The sequence below is a fragment of the Vulpes vulpes genome, chromosome 7, assembly GCF_048418805.1.
Source record: "Vulpes vulpes isolate BD-2025 chromosome 7, VulVul3, whole genome shotgun sequence".
In the NCBI taxonomy this organism is placed as follows: Eukaryota; Metazoa; Chordata; class Mammalia; order Carnivora; family Canidae; genus Vulpes; species Vulpes vulpes.
In genome coordinates this window covers 1,419,269-1,446,657 of record NC_132786.1, presented here as the reverse complement: position 1 = coordinate 1,446,657, position 27,389 = coordinate 1,419,269, and the positions used below count along the sequence as shown (strand labels likewise).

At 67.3% G+C, this 27,389-nt stretch overlaps 1 protein-coding gene across 1 annotated transcript in view; it reads left to right on the top strand.

The window, feature by feature from the left end:
- The first annotated feature begins 10,806 nt into the window (after positions 1 to 10,806).
- The window catches only part of LOC112911455 (adenylate cyclase type 1), a 97,011-nt gene continuing 80,428 nt past the window's right edge, over positions 10,807 to 27,389 (top strand). The window contains exon 1 of the mRNA XM_072762782.1: positions 10,807 to 11,371. The gene's annotated coding sequence lies outside the window, so the exon portion shown is untranslated. The remainder of the gene's footprint in view (positions 11,372 to 27,389) is intronic.

Below are 27,389 nucleotides of genomic sequence, written 5' to 3'. Positions count from 1 at the left end.
TCCAGTCATAGTGTTATAGTCTGATCACTTCCAATAATCTAGGTCTAGAAATTACCGCATTTTCTTCATGGAGTATCATTTAATATTCGAAGAATAACAGTTTGGTTCCTTAACAATTTTCCAGGGCTTCAGATTTTTGGTTTTCAGACTTGTTTTCTATTCATTACACTTTGCAAGGACCTCCGGTAGATTCTGAACGTGAGGTATGAGATGGGATTCCTCGTTTTATTCCTGAGTTTCAAAGAAAGCATTTCTAAGATTTTATCATAAACAATCATGGTTTCTGAACATTTTTGATAGGCACACGTGACCAGGTTAGGGCGTTTCCTTCCATTTGGGTTTCATTAGACTGATCGTGAATGTGTGATAGATTTTGTCCAAAGCTCTCACTGTAACAGTTAAGGACATACATACTCCGGGCCCCCTCCCACTTATTAATCCGTTTATATGGACAATGATATGTACAGTTTTTCTAATGCTGGCAGAGCAGAGCAGCTGTGACCTCCTGGCGTGTCCTCGCAGTTGTGAGTCTGGGGATGCTGGCCACCCGCGTCCCTGACCACCGGCCGCATAGCTATTGACCCAGCCCTCCCAGTGCTTCTAAAACCACCGAAGCTTCTGTTTCTTCTGGAGACGCCCGCAGCTTACGTCCTTCCAGGCCTGGCTGCGCTGTGCTTTCTAATCTGTTGGCACGATTCAGTCCTGCTATCGTCTTAATTCCCTCTAAGCTGCAGCCTCTGTGATTAGGGACTTTGATACCTTCCCGATGTCCCCTTGAAGACCATTCATCTCTGCAGAGGATCTTCAGTGGTCAGTGGTCTCTAATTTTTTTTTTTTTAACGATTTTATTTATTTGTTCATGAGAGATGCAGAGAGAGAGAGAGAGAGAGAGAGAGAGAGAGGCAGAGACACAGGTGGAGGGAGAAGCAGGCTCCATGCAGGGACCCTGATGCGGGACTCGACCCCAGGACTCTGGGGTCACGACCTGGGCTGAAGGCGGACACTCAACCGCTGAGCCCCCCAGGCACCCAGTTCTGTTAATTCCTGTTTTTCCCCTCTGGATCCCCTTTCTGTTGGTGAGGTTAGAGTGGTTCCACGTGTGGGGCCCTCTGTGGGGTCACTGCACTAGCAGGAGCCCCGAGAGCCAGGGTGACCCCCTCCGGCCATGGGAGGGGGTGTCAGGCAGCCTGTGAGGAGCCTGCAGCCTGGAAGGGAGCCTCAGCAGACCCCAAGTCTGTGGGTCCCTGGTGGGGGCCCACGTCCTGCGGGACTGTGGGCAGCAGGCTCTGCCTTCCTGGTCTGTGTCTAAGCGGAGCCGAGCCAGACCCTCGAAGCGACTGCCACTGGGTGTGAGCGTCTCCGGCCTCAGCAGCACTTGTCACGCCACCAGTCACCTTGGTGGGGCTTCTTGTCTCTGTCCTTTCAAAGGCGGGTTCTCGGCCTCCCTGTGGCTCCGTGGGAAGCAGCCCGTCCTTCGTCCGGCTGCCCTGAACAGCCGTGCGTGCAGCAGCTGTGCCGCTCGCTCACCTTGGTCCCGACACCGTCACTGCCTCAAAACACACCTTCACCACCGGCTTGTGCTCCACGTGGGATCGTCGCCACATCTCGGGTCCCTGAGGCTCTACAGCCACGTGTGCTTCTCCTGCTGACGTTCGTGTGGATGCAGGAGGCTTGTGCCAGTCCGAGGACGAGCAGGGCCCCCTGAGAAGCCGTTGCCCCCCAGGAGCCAGCGTCCAGCCCCCTCCGCGTCCCTTCCTCGCTCCCAGTGTCACACATGCAGGAAGGGGGGGTCTTCTCTGATGGAAGCCATTTAGGGCAAGCTGTAGGTGCCCCGTGCCCAAGCCCCTGGGTGCCCGCAGCCTGCGTCACCTGGCCAGTGGTCACCTAGTGACCGCCTGGTGTCATCTGAGGCCGGCGGTCCCCACACCCCTCACGGTCCCCTCGGGCTCCTTCAGGAACTGTTAAGATCCATCAGAGCTTCTGTTCTCCGATTGATCCTGCTGCCTGTTATTCTAGAACAGTCCCCATGCCTTTTCACATAAAAGAAAAGTTTTATTTCCCGTGACACACAACCTCCTGAAGGGGGGTGGTCTAGGGCTGACTCCACACCCACACTGAGCGGCCCCCGTGTCCCAGCCCCAGCCCCGCTGGCCCCCCGGGCCCCTGTGGGGGAGCCTTTCCGGCAGGTCCCCAGTGGGGAGGGACCAGCAGGGACACCTCCCTCCATCAGATGACAATGTGGAGGCCAAGCGCGGGGAGCTCTCACCTGGACAGGGGGAGGGCTTGCTCCAGAGAGAGGCTCACGGCAGAACCAAACCCGTGAGGTGGGTGTGCGTGGCCAGACCCTGAGCTCCATGGGGTTTTGCCAAGAGAACTGTGCCCCCCGCACTGGTAACCACGGCGAAAATCAAGGTGTGCACGCAGGTGTGCAGGGGCTGGGGGCCACACACCGCTTCCCGTCACTGCCCCACAGCCGTGTGCAGGACAGGTGATGGTCACCCCAGCCAGTGTCCTGATGGGAGGAGAGGCACACCCACCGGACTCCCCATTCCCCCGGCACGCCGGCAGGAGCTCAATAATTGCACTGGCCAGCCTGCTAAATGCAAGAAGTAGCCCGCCTTCCTCTCTCCACGTGCACCGTGTCCTGACCTCAAAAGAAATATTATGACCTTCATAACGTATGTTTGCCTCTGCCCGGCGTGGCCGGAGTCCTTTCTCGTACACCGAGGGATTCACTGTTGCTCCCAGCAAACCTGCAATGTGCTAGATTTCAATGGAACCTCATAGTATTACATTTTTCTGATTATAAAAATCTGTCGTAATGTTTTTGTAAACCATAAAAACTCGTATAGAAGGAGGGAAAGACACCCGTGTCCTCATCCACCAGACACACGCGGACACGTGGCTCCGTGCACTGTTGGCATTCTGGGCGCTCTGCCGCACTGCTCCGGGGCTGCAGCACGTCGGTGAGGGCGGGGGGGCCCCTCGCTGGGTGCGGAGGACCACGGGGGATGGGGTAGCTGGCCCGGACTCAGTGGCCCCAGACCCTCGACGTTGTGAGACTCAACGCACCCCAATCCATGAGCACTCGCCGGGTCCAGCACCCAGAGCCCAGCTCTGGGGCTGCAGGAGTGGGACATAAAAGTGAGCTAGAAGTGGCCTCTGGAGGTCACAAGGGAGAGGTAAGGACAAGGTAAATAATTGTCACTGGAGACTCTGAGAGTTCCCTGCGCTGCTGCGGAAAACGGCTCCAGGCCGGGCGGGGTGGTCATTCTGCATCACAGCTTCCTTCTCCCACCGCCCGGTGCCCCAGGTTCCGGTCCAGACGCGTCAGGGCCGCTGCCCCGGGATCCTGCGGGGATCCCTCCCCACCCCTTGCAGCGTGGCCAGAGACCTCAGGCTCCAGGCACAGTGACGGCCTCGGGAGTGAGCTCGTGGCCCTGATGGAGCCCGGGAGGTTCTTGGCCGAGACCCCAAGTGCATGTGTGGAGGGCACATTCCCCTTCAGTGGTCGGCGGGTGCTGCTGGGCTCTCTTCTCCGGCACATGGACGGAGCCGACCTGGGAATGACCCAGGGCACGGGGGCACTTCCCCGTGTGTGCCACTCCTGCTGCAACACCAAACACAGTTTGGGCCTGCACCTGCAAAGGTGTGTCTGAAGCACCCTGGCACCCTGGCTTCCACCTCTCTGGCCACTGCACTTGGGCAGAACTCTAAGGCAGGGAATGTTTGGTCCCTGGCTACGCAGGGATGTCTGGGAACAGTTCAAGAATCACCAGGAGGGCTGGGGGCAGCAGGCAGGGATGCTCGGTAAGTGTGCAGGGCAGGGGGACTGGGTAAGTGTGCAGAGCAGGGGTTAGGGCAGGGGTGCGGGGTGCGGGTGCAGGGCAGGGGTGCCAGGCAAGTGTGCAGGGAGGGTGCTGGGAAAGGACACACGGCAGGGGTGCAAGGCAGGGGTACTGGGTAAGTGTGCAGAACAGGGGTGTAGGACAGGGGTGCAGAGTGCAGGTGCAGGGCAGGGGTGCCAGGCAAGTGTGCAGGGAGGGTGCTGGGAAAGTATACACGGCAGGGGTGCAGGGCAAAGTTCATGCCTGGGGTGCAGGGCAGGGGTGCAGGGCAGCTGGTTAAGTGTGCAGAGCAGGGGTGTAGGGCAGGGGTGCTGGGCAAGGTTCAGGGCTGGGGGCTGGGCAAGGTTCAGGGCTGGGGGTGCTGGGCACAGATCAGGGCTAGGGTGCAGGGCAGGGGTGCTGGGTAAGGTTCAGGGCTGGGGGGATGGGCAGGGGGGCTGGGCAAGGTTCAGGGCTGGGGGGATGGGCAGGGGGGCTGGGCAAGGTTCAGGGCAGGGGTGCAGGGCAGGGGGATTGGGCAAGGTTCACGGCTGGGGGCTGGGCAGGGGAGCAGGGCAGGGGCGCAGGGCAGGGGGGCTGGCCTGCCCAGCCTCGCTGGGAGTGCCGTCATGTTACCTGGTGCCACCAGGTGTGCTGGTCAAGTCACTGCCAGGCTGGGTGAAACCCAGGTCAGCAGGGTCCTGCCCAAGGCATCTCCGGAGCATGGGGGGCGGGGGGGGGGGGCAGGCAGGGCAAAGCTCCCCTCAGGGTTTTCCTGAGAACCTGCCCGGTGAAGGCGCCTGGGGAAGCTGTGAGGCAGAAGGAAGCCTCTTTCTCTCAGAGCAGGGAATGGGAAGACCCTCCCTTCTGCATTTTATGGAAATGGAGCCGCCTGGGGTGGCGGGAGGCGGGCGGGTGGTGGGCCCTGGGCCAGGCAGGAAACCGCTGGCCTGGCTGGAGGGCGCCTGCGACTGCCCGTGGAGTGCGGGGGTGGGGGGGATTGCGACAGGCTCCCTGGGGGGTCCGCACACCCGGAGGGAGACGAGGGGGACTGGTGGGGGGAGGGGGCTGCGGCCCGCGGTGGTGGATTTGGGAGCAGCTGCCCCCACCCCAGAGGTGGCGGCCCTGCCTGTGCCAGCCGGAGCCCCGGCCTTGCACGCCGCCCGTGTCCGAGTCGAGCACCCCCCGGGGGGCAGAGTCGCAGAGCGCAAGGCACCCCGCGTCGGTTTTGGTTTTCCCGTGAATCCCAGATGGCCTTCTCAGCCTCTGGCTCCTATATTTAACCTATTTAATGAGATTTCTTTTCCAGTAATTCCTGAAACTGGTAATCTCTAATTGGGTCAAATTCTCTACCCACGAGCCAGCGATGCTATTTTTAGCGCAAATCCTCCTGAAGACTCCCCCTCCCGGCACAGCTGTCAGAGCCGACTCCATCGGGCTCCCCCCCCCCCCCAGCAGGCCTCAGTCGGTGTCAGGCCCGGCGCGGGGCAGGGGCACCTGCCAGCCTCCCCACCTTCACCCTGACCCCCGGCCCTGGTGACACGAATCCACTTAATGCCCCCGGTCCCGGTCCCATGTCACTATAAATAGCGAGTCTCGGCTTGGGCAGGGCGAGAGGAGAGGCCCGTCTCCCCAGTGGCCTCTGGTCCCCGTGGGGCTGCTCCCCAGGAGAGCGAGTACTACAGAGCGTTTGGTGACCTGCGAGGTCCCTGAGCATCCCTAGTGGCCAAACTAAGCCGCACGGAGTGGAACCTGTACACAATCTCATCCTCGTCCCCATTCAGCCAGGGGACCCCGCTCTGTTCAGGGGCCACAACCAGCACTGCCTCCGGGGTGCGAGGCTCTCGCGCTCACTGACCGTCTGTCCCCTCTAGTGGCACGCTCCGCGCCTGTGTCCCTGTCTTTCCCCCGCTGGGCTGTGCGCTCCTGGTGGGCAGGGTGGGACTTGGTCACCGCTGTGTCTTCAGGACGCAGCACTGTGGGTCTCCTAGGTTGCCCCTGGTGGCCCTGGCTTCGGGGCCTCGGACTGGAGCCCCTGATTGAAGCATATGGGTCCCCGCCCATCACGCGCGAAGCCCAGGGGTCGCTGAGGGCTGAGGCCGGCCAGCGTTGGTGTGGACACGCGTGCCTCTGGGCTCAGCGGGTCATCACGGGACCCAACCAGGAAGGCCAGAGCCCTGTGTCCCGAACAGTAGGGGTCGGAGAGAGGGAGCAGAGGCCCCATTTCCCCAGACTCTCCTCCTTAGCGATCTGTCACTGAGGTCTCCCTCGGGCGTCTTCCAGAAGGCTCTGCCTCCCGCCCTCCCTCCCCAGGAGCCCTGGAGAGGATCGTCGGTCCATGCTCACCGTCCCTACCAGCCTCGGCCTTGTTCCTGACCCTGACGATTAGTTTCCAGTTCGCTGCCCTGGCCTGGCCTGGGGACAGAGCAGGCTTTCAGGGGCGGCCCCCGGCCCAGCCGATTCCCGGGAGGACCACGCACTGTCCTTCCTGAGAGGACCGTGGCCTCTGGTTCTACGTCAACCACCAGATGCTGGAGCTGCGTCCGAGCTGCCTCCGTGTCCTACCTGTGCTCTGGGACGATGCTCAGGGCAAGACCGACTCCCCCGACCGCCCCTGCCCCGTACCTCCCGGCATCCGGGGCACAGCGCCCGAGGACTGCTGCCCCTTGAAGCCACACTCAGGTCCAAGGCACACGTGGCAAAGAGTGGCGTCAGCTGTCACATCCTTTGTCTTCCCTGGGATCAGCAGGAATAAGTGAAAACCCACCCGGGGCCTGGGAGCCTGGCACGGGCGGAGCCACTGTGTGCGGGGGACACATGTCCCCTCATGTCCACTGCCAGGCCGGGGGTCCCGTCCTCCTTGGGAAAGTGCCTGCCCGGGATGTGGCATCTTTTGGGTTTAGTAGAAAGCAGCTGCGGTCTAGAGGAGCCAGAGGGGACACACTTTGGCCTCTTGAGGGAGGGGAGGTCACATCTGGGAGGAGGGCTCTCCCTTCCAACTCCTGAGTGGACGTGGATGGGCTGGAAGGGGCCGCCTCTCACCTAGAGCGTCCACCCCACCTCCTCCAGGGGCCAGTAGACCATCCCCTCGCCTGCGGCTGCCGTCCAACATCCTGGGATCCTCAGGAACCTCCCACCCTGGCTTACCGACCTCCACCGCAGCCTTAGCCCTGGGCTCAGTGAGACCCTTCTGCCCGGCCAGGGGCCAGCGTCCACTCATTTGAGGCCACTTGTCCCCCCAGGAGGACACAGACCTTGCAGGACCCCTGGCTCTGGAGAGAAGAGGTTAGTTCCAGCAGCCCCGGGTCTGGGGTTGTTGTCTGGGCACCACAGTTCTGGTCCTCCAGAGCTCAGGGTACCAGTTCCGTCCACCGCCTCCGGTTGCTCACCCTGCTGGGGGCCTGGGCACGGTCACAATGGCACAGCTGGGCCGCACTCTGCCCCCCCAGGGCTGGCCAGAGGTCACACGCTGTGGCTGCTTTCTGTGGGAGCCCTGGCCACAGTTTTGAGCACATACGTATTTATTTGTGGGGTCACTGGGCTGGCCCCGGCCGCTCCCACTGGCCAGCAGTCCTGTTCTGCTTAGGGCCGAAGCCTAGTGACAAGCAGCAAGCCCCCGTGACCATGACACCAACTCCTCCTGCCGGCCGGGTGTCCCTACAGACCAGGCAGTCTGACGTCGTCTGGAGCCTGGCACTCTGGGCTGGCCTGACCCCCGGGCACGGCGGCAAGGATGCCAAGTCCCTGGGACCCTGCGAGCCCAGGGCCCCATGCAGGGAAGGGGCAGAGCCAGCTGTGAGGCCCCAGGTGGTCTTCCTGGCCATTGAGGTATGGGGACAGTGATGGGTGAAGGGGGACATTAGTGGGTCCTGTCCTGCCGCTCTGCCGTGTGGCTCGGCGACCACCCACCTGCCCGTCCAGCTGTGGCCCCTGGTTTGGCTGGAGGACCCCCTCGCTCTCCTTGTCGGCCGCCTGCGGCCTGGGGGGCCTCAGCCAGACGGGTCAGCGTCCTGCCGTGGGTGGGGGGGGTGGCCAGTGGCCGTCCGGCGTGGTCCTCTGTCCGTCCTGGCCACCTCCAGCTTCTGGATGGAGTCCTGGCCCATTCCTGCTGGAGGAGTCCCGGTTGGATCCCCGTGGCCATTTCCAGTCTCCGTCCACACTGCGTTCCTGGGCCCCCTTGCCTCCGGCAACCAGCCACCGGGACGTATCCGGGAAGGTGCCTGTCCAGCCACCAGGGACAGGGGGAGGCTGAGCCCCGTGTCCGGGTTTCTACGGCTAATGGAGCCTGTGGCGGGGCCCTTTGATTCCTGGACACAGTCTTGGCAAAATGAGCATTCCTGAGCCACTTCCCTGGTGAGGACCACCTGCCTGGTCCCCTAGCGGCCTGCGTTTCCACGGGGTTTCCAAAAGACCCACGGGGAAACTTCATCCCCAGATCCAACCCAGGAGGAACACTCGCCTGGAGGCCGAGTCTCTGGCAGAGGCCCCAGGAACTTGGCGAGCACCCCCAGACAGAAGCCGGCTTACAGCGACCTCCCCGGCTGCTATGGCCACCGGGTGCAGGGCCTGGCGGTCACAGGGTCCTGCGCGCCCAGAACACTGACCAGCTGGTGCTCGTGGGTGCTCCGTGCAGCCTCTGCGTGCACTGGGGGTCACCCCGCGGGCCGGGAGCTTTTACATCCCCGATTCGCTGAGGAGATGGGGCATGGAGAGGGAGACTAACCTGCCCGGAGTCACGCAGCTGGGGGAGGAGGCGCACGTCTGCGCTCTTGGCCTGGACACCACATGCCGCTGGGGAGGCCGCAGCCCTGCCGCACGACGCCCACCGCCGTCCCGCAGAGTCCCGGGGTTTCTCGGTCGGACAAGCCCTCAGCTGCGGTGAGTCTCAAAGGCAAAGACCAAGATTTGTGACCGATGACGGGTCCGAGGGACGCCCGGCTGTGCTCCTGCTCCAGAAGGCCCGCGTTCCCGTCTCTAACGAGATGCTGGCGCTGCCCGGTGGCGTGCTCCAGGACTGGGGGACACAGGATGACCACGATGGCTCCCGTCCCTCTGCTCGCCTCCCGTGGGGAGGGACGAGGTGCCTCCAGGAAGAGCAGAGTGTCTCGCCCCGGTCTGTGCAGTGGCCACTCTGCTGTTGGTCAATATTGACGATCCGTTGTGGACAACGGTATCCAGGGCCGACCGTGCTATGGGTGCTCGTGGCCAGGGTCGCCCTCACGCAGTCCCGAGAGCAGGGGTGTGGATGCCTGTTCCCATAGCCATGGGGGCCGGAAGGCTGGGATGGGGGTCTTGGGGCCGAGTTCCCTGGGGGAGGAACCTCCCGCCTTCCCATGGCTCCTCTGTTTGCCGCAAGTCATCGCGCCTTCTTTCTCTGAGCCTGTGCGTGTCTGTCTCCCGATGTCCCCTTTGTGGAAGGACACCACTCCTGTTAGCTTAGGACCCACTCTATCCCAGGGTGGCCTCAGCTCAAGGTCGTCTGCAAGACCTAAGTCCCAGAGAGGGTCATGTTCTGAGCTACTCGGGGTTAGGAGCTCAGCATGTGGATTTTGGAGGAGGGGAGACACGATTAAAGTGATGACATCCGCAGGAGCATGGGGTGTGGGCCCCGCAGTGTGTCTCAGACAGCGTGTCCGTCCTCCCTGGCTGCAGACTGCCCAGTGGATGGGACCAGAGAGGATGAGCGCACCTGCAGCCCCTGGCCCACGGCACCCACCCCGTTCCCCACCCGGGGGCCGTCGGGGGCTCCCATGGGGGCCTGGTGCCTCCGTCTCTGTGTCTCTGTGAAGGAGATGGACGCAGATCCTGCTCATGAATGTGCTGCTGACTGGGGCGGGTGCTGTGACCTGGGTCCCAGGGCATTGGTCATTCCTTTGTTCTTGGGTGGCCTGCCAGATTTTTGGACATTACTCAGCTTTCCTTCTATAATATTATTAGGACGTAAGAATATACATTTAGCTGGAGAGGCCACGCTTGGTCCTCCAAGCTTGGGAGACCGTGTGGACTTTGCTACCGGTGGGCACAGGTGGGCACTGGGGAGGAACACGCGGTCCTGTCTTCTGAAGACAGGGAGGGCCGGCACATTCCAGTCCCCCTGCCCCAGGGGCTGCCAGAAAGAGCCCTGGGCCCTGGGGACGCGGTCACCGAGCCGGAGCCGGGAGGGCTGCGCCTGGGGAGGCCCGTGCAGGAGGGGCGGCGGCCACCGGGCGGGGGACGTGAGCTGCTGGGGTGGCACAGCGGGTGCTCCTGGCCAGGCGGGCGGTGAGGTGCCGCGTCTGCAGCCACGGGGCTGACCTGTGTGGCCCGCGTTGTGCCCTTGCCGGGGCCCAAGTGATGCGGCTTCCCACAGTGTAGACCTGGAGCCCGCAGAGGAGCGGGCGGGGCTCGGGGAGGGGGCGGCGGCGGCGGCAGTTCCCGGTGCCTGCGGGACAGGCGCGTGCTGGGGCCCGAGGGCACCCGGAGGGCCCTGCTGCTGCCTCCGGGACTCTGGGGACCTCAGTCCCGCCTGTGCGCGGGGCCCCTCCCGGGCTGGGCCCTGAGCCGGCGGCCCTGGACACCCGGACAGCGCGGCGTCCCCCTCCCCCCGGGGCTCCCGTGCGTCCTGGGCCGGCCGCGGGTGCCGCAGCCCGGAGGCCTCCCCGCGCCGGGTCGCTGCGGGGGGCGCGCGCGGGCGGGGAAACTGAGGCTGCGGCGGCGGCGGCGGGGGCCGGGGGCCCGCGGGCGGGCGGGCGGGCGGCGCAGTGCGCAGGCGCGGCGGCGGGAGGGGACGCGCTCGGGGCGCGCGCGCGGGGCCTCCTGCGCCCCGACTGTGCCCGCCGCGCCCCGCGCCTCCCGCCGCGCCTCCCGCCCGCCCGGCCCGGCCGCCGCATGGCGCGGAGATGGCGGGGGCGCCGCGCGGCCGAGGCGGAGGCGGCGGCGGAGGCGGCGGCGGAGGAGGCGGCGGCGGAGGCGCGGGCGAGCCCGGGGGCGCAGGGCGGGCGGCGGGGCCGGGCCGGCGCGGGCTGCGGGCGTGCGGCGAGGCGTTCGCGTGCCCCGAGCTGGAGGCGCTGTTCCGCGGCTACACGCTGCGGCTGGAGCAGGCGGCCACGCTGAAGGCGCTGGCGGTGCTGAGCGCGCTGGCGGGGGCGCGGGCGCTGGCCGAGCTGCTGGGCGCGCCGGGGCCCGCGGGCGGCCTGGCCCGGGGCTCGCCCCCCGCGCACTGCGCGCTCTTCCTGGCGCTGCTCGCGGTCACCAACGCGCGCTCCCTGCGGGGCCCGCAGCTGCGGCAGGTCGCCCAGCTCGCGCTGCTGCTCAGCCTCACCTTCGCGCTGCTCGGCTGCCCCTTGGCGCTCGGCCGCCCCGCGGGGGCCCCGGCGGGCGCGGCTGCGGGCGCGGCGGCCGCCGACCAGGGCGTGTGGCAGCTGCTGCTGGTCACCTTCGTGTCCTACGCGCTCCTGCCGGTGCGCAGCCTGCTGGCCGTGGGCTTCGGGCTCGCGGTGGCCGCCTCGCACCTGCTGCTCACCGCCACCCTGGCGCCCGCCAAGCGCCCGCGCCTCTGGAGGACGGTGAGTGCCCGGGGCGCGCCCCGCCCCGCCCTCCGCCCCCCTCGCCCTCGCCCTCGCCCCGGCTCCGCTGCCCGCAGGCACCGGGACGCGGCGGGGGCTCGGGCGGGCCCGGGGCAGGGGGAGGGGGAGGGGGAGGGGGAGGGGGAGGGGCCGCTCAAGGTCACCCGGCGCCGAGGCCGCGGCGGGGCTGCCGGGCTCAGCGCGGCCCTGGGGACCCGCGGGCTGGGGACCGACCCGAGTCAGGCCGCTGCGGAGCCCAGGTGGGCGCTGCTGGCGCCGCGCATCCCTCCCGCGGGGGGGGGGGGGACGAAAGTGGGCGCGGGCTCGGGCTCGGGGTGCGCTCCTGTGTGCCCGGACCTGGGGGGGGGGCGAGCAGAGCCCTCTCCCAGCCCGCGGCACCCCGGAACTCGGGTCCCCTCCAGCCTCTCTGGTGCTCATGCTGGACCTCACTCCCGGGTACAAAAACGGGCTTGCCAAGGTCGAGCAGGGCTCCGGTCCCTGCTGCCCCCACCCTGCTGGGACCTGACCAGGGCTGCCGGCAGCTGAACTTTGTCGCTGCCTCCCAGGTGGACCAGCGGGGCGCAGGGAGGACCAGGACGCCGCCGCTCCCCATCCCCAGGGGCTCCTCCCAAGCCGGGGACTCCGGGGACCGAGACACAGGTCTTTGCGCTGTGGGGCGCCCGGAGCCTGTCTGGGCGGTGGAGCTCCGCCCGGCCCACTGGGGCTTGGAGGGACCTTAGGAAGGGCCTAGTTTCTGCCCCCAGCAGCAGCAGCAGCTTTGTGGCAGGAGGATGGGGGGGGGGGGCTCACGTGTGGAGGGAACGTGGCAGATAGAGGAGATGGGGGAGATGACGGGAGGAGGGGAGCTGCACGGGGCAAGAGCTGGGAAGAAGGGAGAGGTGAGGGGACCAGGACGGTGATGCCAGGGGTGCACATGGTCAGAGGGGCGGTGGATGCACAGGGTAGACTCTCGCTGGAGGAGCATTTCAGGGCCCACAGAGGCCAACATGTGCTGGAGGCTGGGGGGGAGGGGATGGGGGAAGGGAGCTGTGGAGGTGGGAGGAGGGAGGGAGATAGGGGCGTAGGCCAAGTCTCAGGTGAGGCTGAGAAAATGGGGAAGAGGGCCTGAGGGAGGGGAGGGGGGTTCTGCTCTGGAGGGTTCTGCAGCAGACCCCCTGCTTGCTTGCCTCTTGTCGCGCTGGCTGTCCTTCGGGGGTGCCACTGTACCCCTCCATCACGGCTGACGAGGGGAGCCCCCAGCAGGACAGCCTCCCCTCCCAGACTGGGAGGTGGTGGCCTGCAGCCAGGTGGGCTCCAGGTGGGGGGAGCCCGAGCCCACCTGGCCAGGCAGGCCCAGGGCCGGGGCAGCTCTGGGTTCTGGTGTACCAGGGGTTCAGCTGGTTCAATGAAAGGCCGCACTGTTGGTTTTTCTGCGGGGGGGGGGGGGGGTGGGGGACAGTTTTTCTACAGTTTCTGGTCATTCCTTCTAGACAATTAAGGGAGAGGCTGGAGTCTGTGAAGGTGCCTCGGGCACAGGGAGCTCTGCCCCCAGGATAAGACGAGCCCCTGTATCCTCCAGGCACGGGACTCAGGGGTTGGCTGCTGCTGGCTCACTGGGCAAGGCACGCTTTCCCGCACAGAGCCTCAGTTTCCCTACCTGCAGAGCTGCCAGGCAGGTGGAAACCTGCTGGGAAAGCACATATGCAGAGTCTCCTGCCACTTCCCGGTCCTCTTGGCTTCCTTAGAACGTTTCCGTCCAAGTCCAGGCGTCACTACTGGTGGTGGCGATGTGGGCAGACGGACGGGATGGGCGCAGACACACATGTGGTGGGGGGCCTGGGGTGCAGTCTGCAGATTGGCCTGGACGCCAGGGGGGAAGGTGGGAGCCATATGTGCCAAGCGGGTCCTCCTCTGCTGCTCCTCTGCTGCTCCGCAGCCTCCCTGCTACCCCGTGGTGCAGTCACATGCCCACAGCCCCATATTCCTCAGGATCTGGTTTGGGGTAAGCAGAGGCCTCGCAGGCCGTCAGCTGGAGGCCCACAGGAGGCTGTAGGAGGCCCGGGTGATGGACGGTGACTGAGGCCGTCTGTGTCAGTGCGGTGGGAGAGAGCCGGTCCTGCTGGGGGCGCGGAGATGGGGGGTTCAAGCCCCAGCCGCTGAGCCTCGGCCCCTCCACATGGAGGTTCCTGCAGCAGTCTTACACTGCCCTGGTGTGCGGAGCTCTGGGATGTAACCATGTGCTTTGGGGACCCTGTGGCACCAGGCTGGCCCGGCCTGAGAGCACCCAGGAGCGCCCTGACTAGACAGTTGAAATACGGGGTCCTGCCCTTCCCCAGGAGGGGCGCCTGCTGCTGTGCTCAGCTGGGGCAGAAGGAGTTTCGGGACAGAGTCTCATCCCCCTCCCCAGCCCCCAGGAGGAGCCTCGTAAACATCGGCCAGACTGGGTCCACTTCCTGTCGCCCCCCCCCTCCCCGTTGTATCTAAACACGGCGCAGAAATTCATTCCAGCAACGTGGGGGAACCAACACATGTTGCAGAACCCTTGAGGCCTGCTCAGGGGCAGGGCGTGGGGGTCTAGGACGTGGGAGGCTGGTGGGGGGGAAGAGGGAGACATCAAGCGTGTGACTCCTGCTCCCTTGGGGTGGGTGGCACTCGGGCGGGACCTTGAGGGGGTACAGCTTGAGGAGGGAGTGGCTGTGTTTGGGGACAGGGGGGCAGTGGTGGGGAAGTAGGGTTAGTGTGCGTGCCCAGGTCCTGGCCTTGGAGTGGTGGCTGGGGCAGCGGGCTTTGTCTGCAGAGGAGCAGCTGGGGGGGTCTCTGCCCCCCCACACCCCCCGTGCCTGGGGTTGTGCCCCTACGGGCACCAGCTTCCTCCCTTCCTCCAGCTTCCTCCCCTGCGGCCTCAACCCCCAGGGCCCCAAATGACCACTTGTTGGCCAGGGGGGAGCAAGAGCCTGGGTTTTCCTGCAGCGCCCAGGGCCCACTGCCGTGTGCAGAATGGCCTTGTGCGGTGGCCTGCCAGTGGGGGTGACATGTACCTCGTGTCCCCTCCCGGGTGCTGGGCCGCGGGCAGGACAGGACAAGGCACCCTGACCCGGGAAGTGAGGTTTGGCGGTTCCCGGCTCCTCGGTCGTCTGAGCTCTGCGGGGAGCTCCCGTGCTGCCGCGCGGGGGGGGGGGGGGGGCGGGGGGGCTTGTCCCCGCCCTCAGGGCCCGGCGCCCTGGCGACCTGCTGCGCACCGAAGGGCCCGGGCCCAGGTGTGCCCAGGTGTGCCCAGGTGTGCCCAGGTGTGCCCGCGGGAGCCCTGGGCGCCCACCCTGCTCTGGGTCCCGCTGCCGGCCGCCCCGCCCTCCACCGCAGCTCGGGCCCCATCCCGGGGCCTCCCTGACACCGTCGGCCCCCCGCCCCCATACCCGGACGCCGCGCCGCCCTCCCGCCTCTGGCCCCTCCCCTGCCTCCTCTAGGTCCCCCCGCCCCGCCCCGCCCCGGGCCCCTCCCCTGCCCCGGCCCCTCCCCTGCCTCCTCTAGGTCCCCCCGCCCCGCCCCGCCCCGGGCCCCTCCCCTGCCCCGGCCCCTCCCCTGCCTCCTCTAGGTCCCCCCCGCCCCGCCCCGGGCCCCTCCCCTGCCCGGCCCCTCCCCCGCCTCCTCTAGGTCCCCCCCGCCCCGCCCCGGGCCCCTCCCCTGCCCGGCCCCTCCCCCGCCTCCTCTAGGTCCCCCCGCCCCTCCCCCACAGGCCCCGCCCCTGCTGCCCTGCGCCCCCGCCGCCGAGCGCTTTAGCCGCCGGGCCCCCCCCGCCGCAGGGACCCCCGTCCTCCTGCCCCATCTCCCTGGGCCTCCTCACCTCGTTGGCTCACCTGCTGGTGCCTCCACCTGCCGCGGCCGACAGGTGCTGCTGGGTGGGGGCTGGAAGGGGGAGGGAGGCGGGGGTGGGGCAGGGGGGTGGGGGTGGGGTCCTCCTGGCTCCGGGGCCGTTGGGGGCGGGGAGCGCGGTTCTCTGCCCCTGAGGAGCTGAGGAGCGAGCCCGCGGGCAGCCTCCTTGGTCTGGACCCCCTTTCCCTAGGCCTCGGGTCGCTGGCGGGGCTCAGCCTCCCATCGCTGCATACTCGAGGTGTCCTGCAGGCTTCCAGGGCCGTGTCCCGCGGGCATCCCACCGGGACACCTGATTCCTCGCAGGCGACACTCCCACATCTGCCCTGCTGGTCCTCGGGTCCCCTCCCCAGATCTGGTCTGCTGTCCTCCCTCCAGGGCGGCTGGCCCTGACCTGAAGCAGCCGCAGCCGGGGAATGGCCCGGGAATGGCCAGGAATAGGGCAGGCGGCCCGCACCCTGAGGGGACACATCCTGGCCTCAGACCAGGGCTTGCACCTGCTCGGGGCAGGCCTAGGGACTGTTTCTTGCTGCCCCAGCAGGTGCCAGGTGTGGGACCGGCCTCCACAGGCCCCAGGGACTATGAGGGCTGGAGTCTGGCCCCACCTGCGGACCTGGTGGGGGCGCAGGGGACAGGCTGGGCAGACAGCTGTGACGACGCGGTACTTGTCCTGGTTGTACCACCTTCTCTGGGAAGCTCTGGGACCCACGCTTGGGTGCCAGGCCTCGGGCTAGGGGCTGGGGGCCCAGTGGGAACGAGGCCCCCTGTCTTCCAGGAACTTACTGTCTGTGGGGGGACGCTGGCCTGTGCCGGGGAGCCTGTGACCTTCAGAGGTGCGTGAAGGGGACGGGGCGGGCGGAGGGCTCAGGGCGGCTTCCTGAGACCCGTGTGCTCCAGGCTGGACGGACGAGGCCCAGGGCAGCCTTCGGGGCCTGGGGTCAGGCTCAGCCCGGGGAGTGGGCGAGCCAGAAAGGGCAGGTGAGGGCTGCAGGGCACGTGGAGCATCTTCTGTTTCTTTGGAAAGCCGTGCTGAGGCCCTGCCAGCCTTTTTATTTATTTTTATCTATTTATTTTTATTTTTTAAGTTATATTTTATTGGAGTTTAAATTGCCAACGTATAGCATATCACCCAGTGCCCATCCCGTCAAGTGCCCCCCTCAGTGCCCGTCACCCAGTCACCCCACCCCCCGCCCACCTCCCTTTCCTCCACTCTGCCAGCCTTTTTAGCAGAGTGGTCTGGTCGGGTTTCTGTTTGGGGGTTCCTGGGACGCAGCGGGGAGCAGGGGTCACACGAGTGGACGTGGGTGCTGTGCCTGGCTCAGACCGGAGCGGCATCCTTGGGGACATGTCTGCTTGCCACTGCCTCCCTCCACCTGCTGTGGGAGCTGCCCAGCCGCCTGCCCAGAGGCGATTCTTCTTGGGCGATGCCTGTCTCCTGTCCCCTCTCCGAGGTCCCGAGGGCCAGGGCTCATCTCCCAGGGGGACAGACGGTCCGTGCTGTGTCCCTGCAGACTCAGCCCAAAATCCCGTTTCCCGACGCAGACGGCGTGGCGGGCGGTGTGAGGGGTGCGGGAGCTCCTGGCGGTGGGTACTTACCCTGTGCCTCGGTTTCCTCCGGGCTGGCTCCGGGGCTTTGTAGGAGCGCGTGCAGCTTCCTGTGCCCCGGGCCTGGGGCCAGCGCTCGGCCAGGTGAGAGCCGCCTCTTGTTACTGCTCGGGGCCTGTGACCCGCCAGCTTTCTCTGACTCAGTGCCCCTGCGTCTGGGCTTGGTCGAGTGATGCAAGAGACGCCCCGTCGGCTGGTGGCGGCCAGACTGTCCAGACTGTGTCCTCCGGCTGTGCTGTCGGCGCTCTCCCCCTCCTGCAGTGCGGCCGGGGTGCCCCGCGGTGGCAGCCACACGGGGGCCTGTGTCCGTGGCCTCAGGCCTTAGGTGGTCCACTTGCCCGCCAGGCAGGGGGCTCGGGTCAGGGCAGGAGGGACAGACCCCGTGTCGCCCGGCACCAGGTGCCTCGGTTCACACCGTGGGGCTGGGCAGGCGGGCAGGAAGGACCTTGCCCGCTTAGTAGGGCTGGGCACGTGCGGCCCCCGTGTGGCCCGTGTACACGCGTGCACACACGCACTGACGCCTCCCACAGATGCACCTGCAGACACATCCATGCCCTCACGCTTCACCCGCACGTCCTCACACTTGTCCGCCTTCACACACCCCCACGTACACGCACAGGCACACGCTGCGCACCCCACACATCGTTCCCGTGTTGACGTCGCCGCGTTCTTAGCTGAAGGATGTGGGACCCGGGGCCCTCCAGCTTCGTGACCCTGAGCGGCCTCAGAGATGGCCCAGAAAGTGAATCAGCCTGGGCTTCGTCTGGGGGGGTCAGGGTTGCAGAACATGGGTCAGCGACAAGGGCCGGGACCCCTGCCCAGCCTGGGACCCTGCCCCTGAAGCTCCCACCCTCTGCTCCCTGATGCGTGGGCTGAGGGGGCGGCAGGCTGTCCCTCGCTGCTGCGTCAGGGCCCTCCCTGGATCCTCCTGTGTTCCTGGCCCCTGGAGCCTGTGCTCTCGGACTGCGGGTGGTGGGACCTGCTGTGATCTCTGAGCTGCTGGTGTCCGGGCTGCCTCCTGCCCTCAGGCCCGCAGGAAGGCTCCCCGCTGATCAGAGAAGGGCTCGCTGCTCCCCGGTGCTGTCCCTGTGAGGCCGCTGCGTGCACACGTGCGTGTGTTGGTAGCATTCGGAGCCCTGAGGCCCACCCAGGACCTGCAGGTCTCGATGTCTGGGTTTGAGGCTGCTCACTCTCCTCTCAGCACCCAGGACCCACCTTGCTCTGGGAATGTTGCAGCCACTGTGGGCCGAGAGCTTGGGTGGAGGGACCGCAGTATGGTTGTCCTGGGTCTAGGTTTGCAGTTAGGGGCGCTTCCCTTGGTGGGGAGCAGGGCTGGACGGGGAGCCTGACCAGGTAGGAGCGGCCCATGGTGATGGTGACTGTGTGGGCAGTGTGGCTGCTCAGGCCCAGCATCCTGATCAAGCTGCTGAGGGATCCCCAGGGAGGAGATCCCAGGGAAGGAGATAGGGGACAGGGTGTCCATGGAGGGACCCAGGGCGGGGGGGACTGGGCGCCCATGGAGGGACCCCGGGGCTGGGGGTACAGGGTGCCCATGGAGGGACCCGGGGCAAGGGGGGGATGGGGCGCCCATGTAGGGACCCAGGGGTGGAGGGAACATGGCGCCCATGAGGGACCTGGGGGTAGAGGGGACAGGGTGCCCATGGAGGGACCCGGGGGCTGGGGGGACAGGGCGCCCATGGAGGGACCCGGGGGTGGAGGGTACAGGGTGCCCATGGAAGGACCCGGGGGGGGGGACGGGATGCCCATGGAGGGACCCGGGGGTGGAGGGGGGATGGGGTGTCCATGGAGGGACGTGGGGGTGGAGCGGGGACAGGACACCCATGGAAGGACCCGGGGGGGGGGTGCCCATGGAAGGACCTGTGGGGTGGGAGGACAGGACGTCTGTGAGAGGATCCCCTGCACACAGGCACAGGGTGCCCATCCACGCGGGGGACCTGAGGACGGGCCGTGGCCCGGGGCTTGTCGGGGTCACGGGAAGGGCCGGGAGCCCCCCTCCTCCTGGCGTCGTGCGGCAGAGCAGGGGTGCGTGGGCGTGCACTCCTGGGTGTGCAGCGGCACCGGTGGTGCTTCTGCGGGGCCGAGCGGGCGTCTCCTCGGGTGATGCGGACCCCGGCCTCCAGGAACGAGGCCACCTCCGAAGCACGGACCAGCCTCTTGGTTGCCACCGTGTGCCCCAGTGTGGGGACGTAAGGCCTGACGCCCGGGAGAGGAGAGTGTGGCCGGCAGCCAGGCCTGCACCCTGCCCTGGTCCTCGGGGCGCCCACGGCCTCGGGGGGCCGTCCGCCAGCAGTCTCCCTAGGGCCCTGTGCCCGCGTGACCGTGGGCTCTTCGGGGGCTGCCTCGCACATCTGCACTGCACGCCTGCTCGAGGGGGCTCCGGGAACCGTGCGTCCGGGCCGCGCACGTCAGAAGGTCCCGATCCTTACTTGGAAGCAGGTGTTGCTGACCTGAGGGGCGTCCCCCTGGCTGATGGCGCCCCGGGGGGCTGCGGGGGGCTCGCTGCCTGGGGGCGCTGCGGGCAGGGGCTGGAGAGCGCCTCTGTGGCTGCTGGCGCTGGCGCCGGCCCGAAGGTACGCGGAGGCCTCGAGACGTCCCAGGGCTGTGGTCGTCCCAGGGCTGTGGTCAGCGGCTGCAATTCCACGGCCCGGCGGGGACACGCGTGGAGGCCCGGGAGCCGCAGCGGGGCGGGCAGGCCCTCACGCTGGGATCCCCCCGGGAGAGCTGCCAGGGCGCACAGGAAACCGTGCGGTGGCTCGCCGGGCCCCTGAGCATGGGCCGCTTGCGGTGGTGGCCACGGCCGGGGTCCTCCGCGTCACGTGTGGGAAACCCGACAGCAGGAGCTCACAGGCCCCCCCCCCCCCCCCAGAATCTGTAGTTAAGAAACCCGTTTTTGTTTTGTTTTTGCTACGGAAACTCGCCGGAGCGCGGCCAGCAGGGCACTTTCTTGGGGCCAGGGGCAGCCCCAACCCCTGTCCCTGTCCTCTCCGCTTTTCCCCCTCCAGGGGATGCTCGTCCCAGACGCTTTTCTTAATTCCACCACAGAGAAGGTGGCAAGCGGTCGCGTTAGGAACCACGTCCGTGAGCAACATGGGAAAGGCAGCACCCCCCGGGGAGCACCCCGCACCCGCAGGCAGGACTGGGTGGGTCCCAGTGCGGGCGCCGTCAGGGGGCCCCCGACCAGAAACACGGGACTTGGCGAGGCCCGGGTGGGACGTTGATTTGGCGCAGGGGGTGCGCCTGGTGAGGTGGGGAGTCTCCTGTGCGGGCAGGGCTCCCCCTCTTCGGGCGGTGGCCGAGCTGCCGACGCGGAGGCCGGCGCCCTGTGCTGGGCGGCGCAGGCGGCGGCTGGATGGAACCGGGCGTTCTGCGCAGAGGTTGGAGTGCTGAACAGGGGGGACCTTGGGGTGCCTCGGGCTTGGGGTCAGGAGGCTGCCCAGTGGTCAGAGGGAAACCCTTGAGGCGGAGGCCGCCGTGGGAGGCGCCGTCCCGAGGGAGAGCGGCACGCTGCAGGCCTGGCGGGGGCACGAGCACGTGTGTGTGCACCCGGGGCCCGATGGGGAGATGCGACAGGAGAGAGGTCAGCCTGGAGACGTGGGCCGGGCCCCGGCCTGTGAGGGACGGGGATGCCGTCCTGGAGACCACGGATGTGGGGCGCGGTGACCAGAGGGTGTGGGGGGAGTGACCACGAGAGCTTTGAGGTGCTCCTTCCCAGTTGGGGTTATTTTCCGTGTTCCATTTCCCCTTCCAAGGGGCCCCTCTGAGAATGCACGCGGCCATCTGGGAGCTTCCTTCCCGGGTCCCCGCCCCACTGTAACGCCCCAGTGCGGCCCCCGGGGAGGCTGGGCTGGTCATGTGCATGGCCCCTGTTGTCTGTGGCGGCCCCCGGGGCCCCCTCTGAAGCATCGTGGGGCTCCCCGGGCTGGGCTCTTCCCCTCGGCCACAGCCCTTCTGTCCGGACGGCGTCTCATTCACCTGTCCTGAGAGCCCACCTGGTGACCTCGGCCCTAGCCGCCTCTCCCCATGTGTGAACAGCCCATCCCTGTCCCCGTGGGCCCAGGGGCCAGGCCGCTTGGGAAGGGGCCGAGCGTGGGACCTCGGCCAGTGACGCCTCCCCCTCTCCCACCCCTGACCCTGCAGCCTGTGGTCACCTTCATCTCTGGGAAGCTCACAGCAGCTGCAGCCCACCCCCCTCCTGGTGGGTCCGGCCCCAGCTCCCTCCACCCGCGCTGAGCCTCTCCGGACCTCCTGCCCAGCCCGAGGCCAGGGCCTCTGCTGCCGAGTAGACCCCTCACCAAAGCCCAGGAGCCTCAACACCGGCTTATGCTTGTGGAGTCCCGCGTCGTGTGTGCTTCCTGGCGCCCCAGAACCTGCCGCTGGGTCCTTATCCCCAGTCCCCTTGTCTGGAGAGCACCTGCTCCCGCCTCCGGGCGGTCCCCCCTCCGCCGCCGGGTACCCCTACCTTTGGGCTTGGCCCCCCTTCTCCCAGCCTCTACTCTTGTCCTGGATGGAGGACGAGGGGAGGGTGAGGCCAAGGCCAGCCCCCCACTGGCAACGAGCCTGGCCACCCTGGAGCCGTGGGACCCCAAGGCCCGCCCGGTGCCTGGATCCGGAGGTGGCTGTGCGGGGCCTGGGGCGGGCACTCGGGCTGTGTGCCAGCCTCTGTGAAGCCGCATCCTGTGCCTCAGGGCTCCGCGCGATCTGGACACGGTGGCGCCTGGCCCCCTGCCTTCCCGGGTCGCCGTGTCCCCAGTGGGTCTGCAGACACTCCCGCCGCTCCGGGCTGGCAGGGTGCTGGCTCTGCTGCCCCTGCCCGGCCTCCTGGGGGCGGCCCGCCCTCCTGCCGCGCCTCGAACCCTGGCTCCTGGCTTTGAAAGCGTGTTCTGTGGTTGAGTTTTCAGTCTCAAGACTTGTCAGTGGTTGTGAGGTTCAGGGTGATGCCTGTGGTCGGCACGGCCCGCGTCACTCTGTGCGTCGTGCAGCCCGTGGCTTCTGGAGTAGGTGTGCGTCAGACGGGGCGTGACCCCGGGGGCAGGGAGCCCGTGCTGCAGCAGCAAGGGGAAGGCGCCCGCCCCCGCTCCGGGAGCCCCAGGGCAGTGTGAGGACCCAGGGGCCCGCTGTGGGGCGGGGATTGGCTGCTCACCCCGGGCAGAGGGCCGTGCACCTGCCCAGCCATGCATACTCATCTCCAGGTGACCCCCCACCCACCCCCGCCCCGTGCCTGTCCCACTGGCATCTGCCCAGGTCCACGGGGCAGGGGTCTGCTTCGACCCATTCCTGCACCTCGCGGCCATGCAGGAGGCGCCCTGGGCGGCTTTCCCCGCCGCTCTGGCCTTGCGTGTGGCCCTTGCACCTCCAGCTGTGTGCCCCGCTGATGAGCCAAGCGCTCCGTGGAGCTGCCGGGAGCAGGAATGGGGCTTCCTGGAAGCCGAGGCAGCGCAAGAGCTCGCTTCTGGTCCTCTGCAGTCAGGTGCGAGGGCAGGAGACGCGGCAGCGCTGTGGCTGCTTTTCCTGCAGCAAGCAGGTGCCCCGGCTCACGGCTTTCAGTCCGGTCCTTCACAGTGGCGCTGCCTCCCCGGCCAGGGGCGGCTTCCCCCTGCCGCTTCACACAGGCCCCGGACGCTTCGCACAGGTGTCGGTGTGGTGCCCACGCGGGGCGGGCGGTGAGCTCTGCGCCGCTCCCACTCTGCATAATTCAGCTTCGCCTTGGACAGATCATCCCGACTGTGGCCTCAGCTTCTATCTGACGGAGGGGTCTTCTCTGTAGCGGATGTGCGTGGCTGCGCCGTGTGGACTGGGGTGGGCCACGTGTGCCTCCGAGCCAGAGCTCTCGCATGCGTCGTCCCCTCCAGAAGTGCTTTGACGTCGATGTTCGGTTGTCACCCTTGTTGTCCTTTGAGGTTCCCGGGACTCCTGGAGCCACCTGGCCCGTCTAAGGCGAGGAGGCCCTGCCAGCCCTTCCTGGAGTGGACACAGATCCAAAGCCTTGCTCCTGTTGTGCTTGAGTGGATGGACAGATGCAAGGATGGATGGCGGATAGATAGGTGCTTGGGTGGATGGGTGGGTGCGGATGGATGGGTGGGTGGGTGGATGGTTGAGTGCATGAGGATGGATGGGTGGGAGGGCATAGAAGGATGATACGGATGGGTGAGTGGGTAGGGGATGTATGTATGTATGTGTAGATGGATGGATTGGATGGGGAAGTGGATGGGTGAGTGGGTGGATGGATGGGTGGGTGGATGGGTGAGTGGGTGGATGGATGGGTGGGGGGATGGATGGGTGGGTGGATGGGTGGGGGATGGATGGGTGGGTGGGTGGATGGGTGGGGGGATGGATGGGTGGGTGGGTGGATGGGTGGGGGGATGGATGGGTGGGTGGGTGGATGGGTGGGGGGATGGATGGGTGGGTGGGTGGATGGGTGGGTGGGTGGATGGGTGGGGGGATGGGTGGGTGGGGGGATGGGTGGGGGGGTGGATGGGTGGGGGGGTGGATGGGTGGGGGGGTGGATGGGTGGGTGGGTGGATGGATGGGTGGGGGGATGGGTGGGGGGATGGGTGGGTGGGTGGGTGGGGGGATGGGTGGGGGGTGGATGGGTGGGTGGGTGGATGGGTGGGGGGGTGGATGGGTGGGTAGGGGGATGGTTGAGTGCATGAGGATGGATGGGTGGGAGGGCATAGATGGATGATACGGATGGGTGAGTGGGTAGGGGATGTATGTATGCATAGATGGATGGATTGGATGGGGAAGTGGATGGATGGGTGAGTGGGTGGATGGGTGAGTGGGTGGGTGGACAGGTGGGTGGATGGGTAAGTGGGTGGATGGATGGGTGGGTGAGTGGGCGGGTGGGTGAGTCCATGGCTGGGTGAGTCCGTGGCTGGGTGAGTGGGTGGATGGATGGGTGGATGTTTTGAATGGGGCGTGTATGTCTACAGATTTGATTCCGGCTGGTGACACCCTGATTATGGAAGGAGATGGTGTTTGTGGTGGAGCAGTTCCTTGTTGGTTTCTTCACTCACTGGGAAGTGGCAGGGAGGGGGGGACAGCGGGGTGTTACCCACGTCAGCACGCTGCAGGTGAGAGTGGTGGTCCCATTTGCATGGGGTCCCTTGGCAGTGGGCAGAGCTGGATTTGAACCCAGGCCTCTGACTTCGGGGACAGTGATCGTCCAGAGGATTCACTGGAAGCAGGGCCCAGTGGGAGGGCGCAGTGAGGGGTCTGGGCCCAGACCACACAGGCCCAAGTCTGCTCACTCACCAGCTGTGAGAGCCGGCCCACGCTCCACAGCCCGACGTCCGTCTCACGTTTGTAAGGGAGGCCAGGCGGGGTTGCGGGGAGCCCGGGTGGGGTGTGGGCTGAGCACAGGGACCATATCTTCTCCCACCTGTGACCCGGGGGATCAGGAGTCAGGAAGAGCACTGGGGATAGTTCCACGCCGACCCTGCACCCCCAGGTGAGGAAGGGCCATGGGGCGCTGGTGCTTTCAGGAGCCAGGAGAGGCCTCGGGCCGCCGGCAGACCCTGACGAGCCGGCACAGGCCTGGAGCTCTTCCGGGATTGTCCTTGCAGCCCACGTAGGCAGGGTAGGGGTGCGAGTGGACTCAGAGGCTCCTTGGCCTTGCAGGCCTGCGGGGGACAGACAGGGAGTGCCTGGGAGGGACACGGGCCTGTCCCCACCCCCGGTGCTGTTCCCGCGGCTCAGAGACCTTGTCCGCATATGCACGTGTGTGCAGGCCGTGTCCCCGTACCCCCGTGGCGCCCCCCGGTCTCCCCAGGCTCAGCATGCTCCAGAAGCACGTCACTTCAGACGTCAGGCTGCCTCCAGGCCTTGCCTCTGTATGTCCTGTGGGTCATGGGACAGCTGGGGTCCCTGCCCACCCACCCACCTGACCGCAGATGTGAGGACTGGGAAACGTCTTGTGGGGTCTCATCCGGGACAGCGGGGAGCACGTGGTGGCGCACATCTGCCCCTACCACCCACGTGCCCTTCCTTATTCATTCAGCAAACACCAGGGTACCCATTTCGCGAGTGGCTCATCCCAGGCTCAGGGGTCTGCTGGGGTGAGCAGCGGGAGGGGTCGGGGGGCCCTTCGGGGGGCAGCGGGCTGGGGCGGGGCCAGGCTGGAGGTGTGGCTCCTTGGTCCGGGGGGTGGGGGGGGGACGGGTGCTGTCGGTGGAGAGGTCCCAGGCACGTGCACAGGCCCAAGGGACGGGGAGGGGTGCTGGGTGCTGGGACCTGACCTGGGCAGAGCCTGGGCCGCCACGAGGGCGGGTGGGCTGGGGGGGCCGAGGGGGCGGGGGCCTTTCCCGGGGTGTTGCCTGCGGACGGCGCAGAACGGGCCAGGGCAGCAGGGGCCCGGAGAAGCGTGTTGTCCTCAGACGAGAGGAAGAACCGCAGGTCGGTGTGTCAGCTGCCGAGGGGGATGCAGCGGAGCCCGCGGGTCCCAGCGGAGGGCAGAGGAGTCCTGTGGCCTGGGTGGCAGGTGCGGGCCCCGAGGGAGGTGGGGCGAGTGCAGGACTCTCCTGCTGCACGAGGAGCACCTCGAGCCCTGGTGTAGACCAAGCAGGGCCTGTCACGTGGACTGCGTGTTTCTCCCAGAGTAGGAGAGCGGCGGGAAGGGCGTGGGCAGGAGGAGGAGAGAACACGGAGTGGGGCTTCCAGGGCGGGACACCTGTAGCCTCGAGGCCCTGACAGGGCCCTGTGTCCAGAGCAGTGTGGGCTTTGGAAAGCAGAGGGCGGGGCAGTCCTGAGGAGCCTGTGTGCTGAGGCCACGGGTGTGGGGCAGGTACAGGAGGCCGGGGGTGAGGGCAGGTACAGGAGGCCGGGGGTGAGGGCAGGTACAGGAGGCCGGGGGTGAGGGGCAGGTACAGGAGGCCGGGGGTGAGGGCAGGTACAGGAGGCCGGGGGTGAGGGGCAGGTACAGGAGGCCGGGGGTGAGGGGCAGGTACAGGAGGCCGGGGGTGAGGGCAGGTACAGGAGGCCGGGGGCGTGGGGCAGGTACAGGAGGCCGGGGGTGAGGGCAGGTACAGGAGGCCGGGGGCGTGGGGCAGGTATAGGAGGCCGGGGGTGAGGGGCAGCTACAGGAGGCCGGGGGTGAGGGGCAGGTACAGGAGGCCGGGGGTGAGGGCAGGTACAGGAGGCCGGGGGCATGGGGCAGGTATAGGAGGCCGGGGGTGAGGGGCAGGTACAGGAGGCCGGGGGTGAGGGGCAGGTACAGGAGGCTGGGGGCGTGGGGCAGGTGTGCAGAGGCCAGAAGCTCAGGGCTGCAGAGTGTGCAGCCGTCCCTTCAGCCCAGGGCCGCACGTCCTGAGTGCCGCGGTGTCCGTCCGTGGCAATGACCATGGGGGGCAGCAAGGACCAGTCACCTGCCGGGAACCCCTGTGGTTGTGCGCCAGGTGCCACCGCTCAGCAGGTGGTGCCTGGGGCAGTGGCCCAAAAGCGGCCAGGGCAGGGGCCTCGCTCCCTGGGACCCCTGCCTGGAGCCCCCCTGGGGGAGCGCTGCAGCAAGGGAGGCCGGAGCATGGTGCGTGAGGGGTGCGGACGCCCCGCTCCTGTGGCCCGGCCCGGCCTGCGCCAGGTGCAGGTGGGACAGCAGTGGGCATGGCTGCTCTGACGTGGCCGTGGGCAGTGCCGGGGACCTGAGTAGGTAGCGGGATGGGGCGGCCGCAAGGGCTGGGTTTCCTCACGGGGGGAGGGGGTGGCACAGGCAAGCAGGGTTTCGGGGCGCCCTCCCCCACAGGCCGGCGTCCTGGCGGGGACCCAGAGGCCAGACGAGAGAGGCAGCAGCAGATTATGCTGGGCCCTCCCTGGCCGGCCCTGTGGCTCCTGCCCCCCTGCGCTGTGGCCCTGCCAACCTGTGGGTCTTGGGGTGCTCGTCTGGACCCCGATACGCCCTGTCCCAGCCTCGGGTGGCATGTCCCCCACCCCCACAGTTCCCCATGTGAACTCCCCCCGCCCCCGGTCACACCTGTCGGCAGGTGAGCTCCAGGCATCACCCCCATCACTGGTGGCTGGTTAGGTGGCCGACGCTGAGGGCGCCCTGCGGCCCATCGGGCAGGGCTGTGCCCGACCACGGGGTGTGGGAGACGCCAGGAGGGAGGGGAGCGCCGGCCGGCAGGTGGGGGTGCAGGGAGGCCCCGGGCCGGGTGCATGCAGAGCGCCAGGCAGAGGAGCCCCCCGCCCCCGGCCCGCTGGACACGGACTCCTCCTGCACGTGGGCAGCTTCACCAGCGCTCACGGGGCTGACCGGCCAGGGGGCCTCAGTTTCCCTGGATGGATCATCGTGGTGGGGGGGAAGGGAAGGAGTGAGGAGGTGCTTGTAGGGCAGCGACCTGGGCCCCGCTGCTCTGCTGTCTGCTTCTCCCCCGGCCCGATGGCCTCCTGCTGGCCCGTGTCCCGCCTCTGGCCCAGGGCAGGGCAGCCCGTGGGGTCCCGATCTCCCACTCTGTGCCTCCGAGTGGGGTGCCCGCATGGGGGCTGTGGGGCACCGGGCTGGGAGGGCGTGTGGCTCGCCGGTCCCCTTGCTGCCACA